Genomic DNA, 12495 nt, shown 5'->3' on the forward strand with positions numbered 1-12495 from the left:
GCAAAGCAACACTGGCCTTTCACTAAATATCATATCAATAAGGAAAGTTAACAGTGTATGATGGTAGGTTATTGTCTAATGTCTTGAGTCAGTAATACACCCAAACATGAAATTAATTTGATGAATTTTTAAAATATATCATCTGGTTTGACAGTTTTGTTATTTCTTGTTTATTTCGTTAATCTTGGAGGAAATTAGAGTCTTATCTCTGATATCCAATTTAGTTTTTGCTAAGTTTGGTCTTGAAGATAAAAGTGTGACAAATGAATGAATGTTGTGCAACATTGTAACTTAGGGAAGAGAAAGGTTTCGTGACTCGGCTGCAATACAATACATTTAATGTATGTGTATGTACATGTACAGTGCGTATTTGTAACCACAACATCTCCTTTCAAGTTTTGAGACGCTCCCAAAATTCTAGCTCACTTTTTTTTTACATTTATATATTTAAAATTTCCTCATTAGTTCATCAATTATCACCAAAAGAAAAAAATCCAGAATATTTTTACATTCTATATTTTTCAAACTTCCTCATTATCTAATCAATGATCACTCATATTAAAAGGTAAAACATTCTGTGGTAAAAGTGAATTATTCGGTGTCTTGGTGGTCCCTCAGTTCAGCTGTCGTTATTTAATTGTTTGGTTTACATAAAAGTGTATACTGTCAAACTCGTATTTTCAATGTAATGACTACATAAATGATGCGAAATATCGGCTTTAAATGATTTTAAAAAGGCAAATAGAAACTCATGACATACATGCAGTATTTTATTACAAAGGTTTATTGACATAGCCACTGAAAGAAATTGTTCGCTGGGTTTAAACAGTATAAGAACTTTCTTTAAAAAATCAGAGCGCTATAAATTCTTCTTCTTAAACGAAATATTTTCGTAGCCGACACTGCCATGCCATGGTTATTGATAATTTTCATTAACCGATCCCCCGGCGAAAATCCACAGTGCGTGTCAGCTTAACCAGTATGAAGAATATTGATAAAACAATGGCCTTTCAATACTTTAGCAGTTAAATACTGCATGCCGTCTTTATCTTTGCTCTCTAACTGTAATTTAAATGACAAATTTTTTATGAAGATATATGAAATAATTTTTTACCTGAGTTAAGTCTATGCAGGTGAAACTGCTAATTAATTTCAAACATGCTGTACGAGTCACTCTCCTGCAATTAAAACGATACATGGTTTCAATTTTCGTGTAATCCGATCAAATATTAATTTGGCTTGTATTCTATTGTAAAGCTGCAACAAGAACAGTAATATTCAAGATGATATAGTCCAGACCCTTGGGGAAAATACGCGTATCTGAAAGTTTCCCGCCCCTTGTTAGTAAGAAGAGTACTATCTGCATTTACACACATACTTGTACATTTCCAACATTTAAATCCAATGCTTTCAATGAATAAGGCTAGACATATACCATGTACACTGCCGAAGCGAAACTATCACAAAAGAAATCAATAAGCCCCAAGATTTATATGCATGGTGAAATAAACACACCGGACGTTCTCTCAACATTCTCTCGTTTGTTTACAACAATAAACCCCACTGGCCTCATGTCAGAAGATTCAGTCATGCAAATCTTCCTGGAGAAGAAATTAATAGTAGAGATACGGTAAAACCCTAGTATAATAACAAACCTCTGTAGTTGCTTTCTTCGCAGAAGAGTTGGCACCATGTCCATGCATCGACCTCCGACAAGCAGAAGTACAGTTGTATTCACGTTAATCGGCAATGTATCGGGCAGCGGTCCCGCTAAATTTACAGTCGAGGAAGAAAAATAATCATAATTGTAACGGATTAAGCTTTATTTATAGCCGTTGGGGCGGATCATGTGGAATGTGAATTAACGTTGAATCTCGTATCAGTTTACGCTTTCTCAGCACTTTAGCCAGTTCCATGGAAATTATTCCAAGCAAATCAATGAATTGTCTTAATCAAAGTTTAATTTAATAACGTTGACCATTACATGGACAATTCAATGAAATCTGAACTTTGTTACAAATATTGATTTATACCCTCTTTATTGCCAATACATGTATATTTATCAATTACTTAAGACATTAATATTTAGTTTCTTTAAACCGAGATATATTTCTTTCTCTTATCATATAACATTTGAAGACAGATAACTCCTGTAGATGGAAAAGATAACCCTTGTAGTACGATTCTCAGTTAACCTTGGACTTTCAGTGGGGCGTGACTTTCTCAACACTACGTAATTAACGTCGCACAAACGACGAATAGATTCTCATTGGTTAAGGGAATTCATAACACCAGCAACTTTAAACCACTGTTGACAACGATGAGACGACTTAAGCCCCACCTATTTGCCATACAAAATACTGTGATTGGATCATTGACACACTGGTTGACATTCGCCGGAATGTATATTTCAGCGGTGAATGAAAATCTGTGTAAATTTCAGACACTAATCATACTGAAAGGAAAAAGAAACGCAGGGTAAACTTCAGATGTGAAATAATTCTTATTTTCCTTATGTATTTTCTAGTATCCGTATCTAACGTTTAGAATCATTTTTAATAAAAATGTAACCAAAATTGCATTTGACTTAGAGTCATAATTCGTAAGTTATTGAAAATGTTATGACGAAACCCCTCAAAAGTGAAAAATTGAAAATTCTCATTATCTTCAATGTCTCCTCCGCGCAACTATCACAGTCTTTTTTCTCCTTTGCATGGAGTTCATCAGTGTCTTAATTTATCCTACAAATAGGAATATTTTCAACCTTTTCAACAGTTAAAAGGGACCATCTTCGGCATTTCGAACCCTATCTTCCACTCAGTCCAACGGATGTTCAATGAGCAAAAAGAATTAAAGTCGAGTGGGTAAATGTGATTTTTTGCTAGAAAGTTTGATAAACCCAGGCTACAATGGGCCGGAGGTAAACACGCCAAAAAATTATCAAACGGCGCGCGCATGCGCCAGTAAGAGGAACCCCAACGTAAAGTTGACAAACTCAAAGATTCAAATCTCGCAATCGGTCTCTTTCACTTTTATGGTGAATGTAATGATTATGATAACCTACTCTATTAATGGCAGTTTTGTGGTAGTACAGTGGCGATTAAACAGGTGGCAGGACGAATAACCCGATCTTGTCGTGACTCTGTTACGCGTCAATGTCACGGTTGATTGAAAAAGACCCTCTCTGACGACGGTTATGACGTTTTATGGGGAAAAAATTACAAGCGACTGCAGAGCAAGCTGCTATTGCCCTTGTCCTTACGTAGGCAACGTAAAAGCCAGACCCCATGGAACTTTCATCAACTGTCACAAGATTGCAAGAAATGCATTTCGTCTACAAATACTGAAAATCAATTTGTATATCTCAAGTGCATCAAATGGTACAAAAAGATCGTTGACAAACTAGTCGTAATCAAGTTGCACATGTTTTTGGCTTTTTAGCACTTTTCCGACGTGACGTCATACATTTCACGGTTGAGTAATTCTGAGCACTGATTTTAATGCATAGTAACCAAGATTCTCATCTGACCAATTTTCGTAATTTTTTATCATGCGTTAAACTTTTTTTGCGTATCATATTACCCTGCGTATGTTTTTCCTTTCAGTATACATGTATGTACCGTCGAGAATACCCAGCCTTACTGATAGTCCTCGGTTAACTAAGAATTGTACTAAATTGATTGATTCATTGATTGTTTTTTGTTTAACGTCCCTCTCGAGAATTTTTCTCTCATATGGAGACGCCACCACTTGCCGGTGGTGAGTTGCAAATTTTGTCCTATACTTGGCATTCAAGGCCTTTGAGCATAGAGGGATCTGGATCTCGGTTTATACGTTCTCATCCGAAGGACCGGTCTCAACGCCCCACATTGGGATTCAAACACGCGACTTCTAATTTAGCGATTCTAGAGCAGACGATCTAACCACTGGGCCACGCGGGAGATTAACCCTTGTAGATGAGTTTTGATTTACAATCACACAAAAGGAGAGATATGACAGTAAATCTAGGACTTTCATAATTTACGGATGTATTCTTTTGACGAAGTTTTCCTTACGTTTCAACAACTTTACCCTTTGAGGTTGACAATTGATCTTCATTTTAAAAACTTGATTTACCTTGGCCATAACTTTTAAACTGTTCGTGCTTAGGTTTTCGTATTTAACGTTTTTCCATGTGACAACAATTCATACTCTTTGATCTTGGAATTTGACCCACTTTGGAAAATTTCAACTTTGGCCATACCTTTTCATATTTCACATGTGCATTCCTTGTTACAAAAACTCCCCTGGTTAAGTATTTTAAGGGGTCCAACTGGCAGGGTCAGAATCTAGAACTTTATGTAAATGAGGTGGATTCGAATTAATTAACAACAGTTCATTAATTGGACCCAGTTCGAAATACACTGGGGTGAAATCCGATGGGGCGGATATTTCGCCCCTAGGCCCAACCCACAAACTCTAATTTAAAATCCCGCTGTCACGAAATCCCCTGAGGAGTCAAAGGAACCCCTTTTTTGATCGAAAGATTCCCACGGGTAGGACAACCCAATCGAGTGTAACCACCTGGATAACCCTTTTATCTGAAAAAAGAAACCTTCATAAAAAATATTGAGATTCGGAGATGAGTTTTTCTCCAGGCTATTTGTATCCCCTGTCACCCATATGGACGGAAGCTCCACCCCACAGCAACCCTCAAAAGGGATATAGGGCTTATGTGAAAACTAACCGTAGGTCTTCCCGATAATATAATGAGGACATGTTATTAAATCCCCCCCCCCCACGTTTTGTGAGCTTGTATCGGTACACACTGTTTCATATGCAGCAAATGCCTCAGATCTCTCTCAAGCTATACAACAGCACAACTGAACTCCTGAAATTTCAACAGGGGTTTATAATTATTTACCTGTTTCAGGATCTTTTTCCGTTACCTGGAAAACCAGAAAAATCAGTTTCTCCAGTGCTCGTGTGCACAACACGCACTAACGCTTCCATCTAATTTTTTTTACGTGTTATGTACATAATGTAAAGCTACACATGCATTCTGACATCATAAACTGTTTAAATATTGCATTTCTCGAAGAAAACAAAAAGATATGTTCTGGTTTTTCCATCACTACTAAAAATAGATTTAGTCTAGAGGTACCGTGAGCAATGAGTTCACTAAATGATACCCTGCCTTCCATATGAATATAATGCCAGTATACACGTACATGGAAATCCAAAATATGTGTCGGATCAAAAAGTAAAATAGGAGGTGCACAATGGCAACATGAAATAAAGATTCTGTGAAAGTCTCATCAAATTCCATTCATTGGTTTGAGAGGAGTTGAGGATAAGAGATGGGTACCCCAAAGCGTAACAGACGGACATCCCGATTACTATATACCCTCCCGTTTTTCAAGTTCTGGGTCCTTCGGATGAGACCTAAAAAACCGAGGTCCCGTGTCACGACAGGCATTGGCACGATAAAGATCCATCACTGCTCAATGGCCCTGAATGCCGAGTAAAGGTCAAAATTTGAAGCCCTTCACCGGTATATAGTAACGTCTCTACATGAGTGAAACATTCTCGAATGGGACGTAAAACAAAATACATTCAATCAATCATCGCCGCAACAATCACCTGAGCAGATTTCAAAGCATTATATTTACTAAGATGAGATTGGACCGGACATTACGGGGAAGTTATTGACGAAAAAAATGTGCATGTTGTGGATTTCAAGGAATTTGCTATTTTAAAACCTAACAATTTTTTACACCTCAAATTCGCCACCCATCTTTGGATTCCGACATCTGGTACGATTTTTTTTTTATTGAGAGCATTTTAAACAAAACAGAAGCCATGCAACAATATATGAAGGATTTTAAACCTTGTGTTGTGGTGGAAATAAAGCCAGCCACCTTTTTCCATAAAAAGGAGATTTTTTTAAGAATAGGAAAATCTATCGATTAGATTGACAATTCCTGTAATATGATGTGTTTGCCTAGAGTCATCGTAGTCGCTCAGTTACCCAGTCAAAACCGGAAAACCAAGAGAGTTTATCCGTATGAAATGTGATTAGGAGATGTAAGAGCCATTGATCAGAGAATATCTAGCTCTAGTGGTACAAGCCGGTATAATATCCATCAATCTTGTGGAGCTTAAGAATGGGGTAAATTATGACAGGTGTTAGTTCCCCATTTATATCCAATGAAAATATTTCAGTTCAACTCCCCTTCTAAAATCTCAACCTTGAAACTCGTGTGAAAAGGCTTGTGGGACTTGATTAGACTATCACCATCATGTCAAATATACCCATTATTTCCAGTTTTACGATGGTTCAATAACATGGAAAACCATCGTACCAACAGTCCTCATCTCTGTTCGTTATGTTTAGGGAACACTCCATGCCCTTCGGACGGGAGCTGTACCTCCTGAGATTGGTGTCATGGATTATTTTTGCTCTTAAGAAGGTTTTTACGAAAATAATTTGCGATCTCTCGGTTGAAAGACAGCCAAAGTCAAGTGCAATTTAATGGGACGATACTATGGATTATTGTGGTAAAGAGATGTCTATAAAATTACTAGTACTAGCTCGCTAACATCATTGCACAGGACAAAAACAATTCAAGATCTGTAAGAAGTCTGTATAAACAGTAACCATCTGTGCTACGTCCAAGTGAAACCCGAGAGAAAGAAAGAGAATGTATCATTACAGTTGTTCGTTGATATCGATTTCGAATGCAACCCCAAAAATGGCATCCACGTCCCCAGTTTGTGCGTGTCTCGGCGCGTTTGTCAACATTGCGTCCACGTAGCTATAGAAGACCCCTGTCATTATTGTGGACGCATAGACGTCTTTAGAAGGGTGAATACTTAATGGAGTGGTTATTGCAACCCATCAGCACAGGAGTTAAGAATTCCACCTTTTTACACGTTGGGACCGTCGGCATACCCAACAATTTTCAAGGATTCGGCGGACGGTTCATCTTAAATTACTTAGTCTATACTTCATGTATGAATCCTCCGAGCATCACAAACGGCACTCAAATCTTATATGTTTACATGGAAATCCTCTTCCGCATTTTTTTCAATAAGAAAGAGAATCAGAATTACTTGGGAGCCTGAACCCCGCCAGTTGACTATAAAGCAGACTGCATGTTGATCAGTATATGTCAGGCCTTTTTCCAATGATACGCAGAACAAGCCGGAAAAATCTTTGATTTCCAGAAAGATTTTTTTTAAATATTGTGTTTCTGACATGGACACCTTACGAAGATGATGTGCTCAGTTTTATGCCACACTGAAGACTCTTCCACGTAGACACTTCCAGGAATTAATCACTTTTGCCATTGCGGCCAATTTAGATTAACGTCGAAGATACCAGTATATCATCATTCAAAACAAAGAGTTTTGATTCTACTAGTCAATATTCCATTAAAGCCTGCATGTCGCTTGTTATCTCCAAATCCTTCATTAAGTTGGCTGAATCAACAGGGCAGACCTACCCATGGACATGCTAGAAACGGGGAGAAGTTAAGATCGGATCTTATCCTGTTGATGGATACCAGGAACCACTAGCACCGTCTTTGAATTTTACGAATGTTATAGGTACGGATGCCCCACTTGCTCCCCGAATCCTCTGACCCAAACTTATCCTTAAATAATTCAGTTAACTTACCAGCAATTACACGAGCAAACTTTGAAAAGGAGTTAGGACTTAAGTAGAAATGACCTAATCCATAGTTCCTATCTGGCACCACAAATTCGATCATCAACTTCCGGGAGCCATCTACTGAGATCGGAGGAATGCTACGTGGTTGTATTACGGTGCAGGAGACATGAGATACTTGGAGTTTGTTCCCTAAATTCTTATGTATAAAACGCAAACCTTTTCCAGTACCAGTTCCAGTAGCTTGTCATATGGTAGACCCGTCCTGTTGCATTGATTAAACTACCTCACCAGCGACAGGCTTTGGTGGAATATTGTCGAGTAGGATTTTACCCTATATCGGGCACGAATCTTCGATGGTTATCTAAATTGGCCGCATTGGTGAAAGTGATGCAATCCTGGAAAGGTTTTACTTGTAATTGAGTCTCCATTGTGACATAAAACTGAGTACACCATCACCATCTTAATGTGTCAAAGTATGAACACGATTCTCTAGAAACTCTTTCTTGAAATCAAAGAATTTTCCGGCTTGTTGGTCGTATCATTGGAAAAAAGGCTTGTCATACACTGATAGACATGTAGTCTGCTTTGTAGTCAACTGACGTCATTCTGATGCTCTTCCTTATTGAAAAAAAGTGAGGAAAATACCATTTTCTAGTTGGGTGAATACGACAGCGGACGGCATCTTGAATAGGGCAAAAGGTAGAAAATGAATAAAAATATTAAAAGAATCGATGAATTTCAACCAGAGGATTTCCATATGTAAGATTTTAGTGCCATTGGTGATGCTCAGAGAATTCATACAGGTGGTAAGGTCCAAGTAATTTAAAATGAACTGTCCGTCGTACCCTTGGATATTCTGGATAATGATGATACCTCCATCGTGTAATAAGGTAGTCGTGGCTTCTATGGCTAAGCGGTCGAGCACAAATCGGGTACGTATACTTGGATGCATTCTTGAACGTAGCTGCTTATGGTTTTTTTACAGCCACAGAGTCGTTTCTGTCCTCTGTATTGGTGCTTTTAGACAATCATTTATCGCATTGCTGGCATCGTCGCATTAAATTGCACATGGATGTGGTGGTCTTTTAACCGCGAAGTCGAAAAAAAGAAATACCGTTCCTTTAAGGAGGACGTGATATGTCCCTTAAACAAAACAAACACGATGAGGACACTTAGTACAATGGTCCTCTTTGTTCTTGGTCACCCTCTTGGCACAGGAGTAAGAGTGTCTGCTCTAGAGTCGCGAAGTAAGGAGTTGATCCTTACGTCGCGTGTTCGAATCCCACTGTGGGACGTGGCGATCGGTCCATCGGATGAGACCGTATAACGTGTCGCAGTAGGTGCTGGCACAAAAAAGATCCCTCCCTGCTCAATGGCCTTGAGTGCCGAGTATAGGACAAAATTTGCAGCTCTCCATCGGGAAATGGTGGCAAATCCAAATGAGTGAAAAATTCTCGAGAGTGGCGTTAAACAACATACATACAATCAATCAATCTATGTTCCTGAACCCTGCGTTGCAACGGTGGCAATTATGGAAACTTGTATATGTATCAAATAGCAAGATAATGATGGTCTTCTGATAAAATGTTTTAACAAGTTCCGCATCTGTAGCCTTTGTACGCTAGTTCTAAGGTCGAGTTTTTAGAGTTGGAGTTTAAGTCGATAACATACGAATTAGCACCTGTTGTATTTTACCCCATTCTAGAGCATTACAAGATTGATGGATATCACACCGGCTTTCATAAGACCTAGATGACGGTTATTTTGTTCATTGGCTCTTACATCTTCTAATCTCATGCGTTTCATTTTTTTTTTTTTGGTTTCCATTCGGGTAACCTCTCTGGATTTTTTTTCCGGTTTTGACTGTGTAACCAGAAGATCACAATGACTCAAGGTAATCATTTTGATCAACGTTTGCCCGTTTGCTAATACCAAAATTTATCACAGGAATCTGAACGATAGATTTTTGCCCTATTCTTTAAAGTTTTTTATTCACTAACAGGTGTTCAGCTTTCTTTCCACCACTTCCGTGAGGGTATTTGACGTGAAACATAATTATGACGAATGCTAAACCCCCCTCACCTGGTTTAAACTTTTTCTTAGATTATTGCGTAGCTTCTATTTTGTTTAAAATAAAGTCTTCGTTGAAATGGTTACATTAAGTAAATTCATATTAAATGCCGGAATCCAGAAAAGGTGGCGAACGTCGAGGCGTAAACAATCGTTAGATCTAATAGCATTTGACGTTTAAAAGCTTTAAAAGGTGTCTAAATACCAGTATTCACCGAAGAAAACATGTTATCCTTCTCCTCTGGAAATTCCTTGACATTCAAATTGTATACATATTTTTGGATATTAACTATGAATTCCTGAAATTTCAGTTCCAATCTCGTTTTAGTTTATAATGCTTTGAAATTTGCATTGGTGGTTGTGGCGGCGATAAAGATGATGGTGAGGAATTTGATGTGGTTCGTTCTGCGGGTACATTCCGTAATTATTGCAGTTCTCAATCTCTTTTGGGTATTCTCTGTAAGCACAGTGCATTTGTTTTCCTGAAATTTAATTCTCTACCTATTGTTATTAAAAAAAATCTTTCTTCCTTTTTTGACCGTCATATTTTTTATGTCTTTTAGAATGTTAAAAATGACTTTCTAAAGTCATGTTGATAGAAGTAGGATCTGACAACAGATAGGGCTCTAGGAAGTCAGATCGCAGTATTTTTGTTTTAAAAATATACTTTAATAGCGCGAGAACGACCAGAATATCTTTTTCAATTTCTTTGAGAAATACAGTACATGTATTTATACAGTTTATGAAGTCACAATGCATACGTAGCTGTAAATCGCTGCCAAGACATACCTTCAAAAAGTAGGTGAAACGTTAGCTCGATCGTGCTGTGTACGTTTTGATTTGTCTGGTTTTCCAAGTAAATCTCCCCGTTATTATAGGTTTTCCTGTGAGCTTCTATACCCCCTTTCGAGGGATGATCTGGGATGGAACCCCCGTCCTTCTGGGTAACAGGGGGATGGCCGTGCAAATTGCCTTGAGAAAAACTCTTAATCGAATCTCAATGTTTTTTTTTTCATGAAGGTTTTTTTTTTCAGGTTAAAGGGCATCGTTGAAAACCACGGCCAAAATGCCCGATCCTCTCCCATTCTGGAGAGAGCTACATGCTGATTCCGAACCGTGGCTTGAGACGATGGTTAAAGGGGGATTAAGAAACAGTGGTTTACCCATGCAGTTGGGTTGTCTTAGCTTTCGACCAAAGGGAGATCTTTTGAATCATCGGAAGGTTTCGTCCCTAGCGGTTTTCTTATTTTTTGATCAGCTTAAACATGAAGTCATATCTCGTATAGCTCATAATGTACTTAATACTTTAAGTCCTTTTCGTTCTTTGAGCACATAGTTTCTGCACTGAGGACTTCCATCTCTGTCTTTCTGCTGACATTGACTGTACCATGCCCCAAGTCCATCCCTGATCTTTCATTTCTTTTGATCGTCGCCATTCATGTCTCCTTTGATCGCCATTTGTTTACTTCGCCTGTTGGAGTCCCTCTGAAGGCTATATTATACGCTTGGTATATCTGATGATTTCATTCTCATAACATGGCCGATCCACCGTATCTCTTTCATCTGGTCAGATATGGCAGCTCTGTGCGTTTTTTCATCCTGTATGAATTCGGCCAAGATATCTTGAGTATTCTACAGAGACATCTTGTTTTAAAGATATCTAGATTTTGGATGATTTTGTACGTCACCATGACTCAGATCCATAAAGGAGGACCCTAATGACATTTGTTTTGAATATCCTTATTTTGGTTTTGGTTTTGGTTCTGATAATTGAAGATTTCCAGATGTTTCGTAGGTTGGCATAGGTGGCTCATGGTGTACACTCAAGAAACTGGATTTTTACCGATGATTCAGCAATAGTGGTCATCCATGCAGGTGGTTCCACTCTGGATTGAGTGGTTTGGCGGGTTGGATCTAGAGGCGAAAGATTCGTACAAAGGGACTTCTCCCCAGCTTATTTCGGTCTTGATCCAGCGGATTAAACAATCAGAATTAACCTTTTTTGCATAGTGTCCTATATTTTGATCCGGCCAGCGAGACCCCTTATACCTTGACCTTGGTGTTTGATCCTCTTTTAAAGAAAAATACCCTTGCATAATTTTAAACGGAGTGTAATTATGCTTTCCTCTTTAACATACATACATATATATTCAATATGACAAGATCTTTCCTTGGAATGAAGGTTATGAATTTAGAAACTTTGACCTTGACCGTGTTGACCGTGGAGTTTGGCCCAATTTTGATAAAATGGAACCTTACCCGACTTACTTACTTATACTTACTTATCCTCTACGTGCCCCGGAGGACGCACGAGGCTGTTCAACAACGAACGCCAATTACGGCGGTCACTGGCAACAACTGCCCCTCCTTCCAACTGTTCCAGCCCAGTTCTTCCCTTTCTCTCTAAACAGAGCGTCACCAGGTGTTCTTTGGCCGTCCTCTTCGTCTCTTTCCCTCAGGGGCCCATGTGAGAGCTTTTCTAACGTGTGAGTTCTCTTCCCTTCGGAGGATGTGGCCTATCCATCTCCATCTTTTTCTTTTGGTGGTGCTTGATAGAGGTATGGATCTTATTCTTTCATATAGTTGTTGGTTAGTTATCTTTTCAGGCCAGTGTATTTTAAGGATCCTCCTAAGGCATTTTCGGTGAAACGTATCAAGCTTTTCGACATCTTTTTCTTTCGTTCTCCTTAGTTCAGCACAATACAGCAACACAGATATGAACGTTTGTAAGTTTGGTCTTCGTGCTGTATTGTGCTGACTTCCATACCTTG

This window comes from Saccostrea cucullata, unplaced genomic scaffold (assembly GCF_032062105.1).
Source record: "Saccostrea cucullata isolate Sc308-1 unplaced genomic scaffold, CSIRO_AGI_Scuc_v1 ctg5229, whole genome shotgun sequence".
Taxonomy (NCBI): domain Eukaryota; kingdom Metazoa; phylum Mollusca; class Bivalvia; order Ostreida; family Ostreidae; genus Saccostrea; species Saccostrea cuccullata.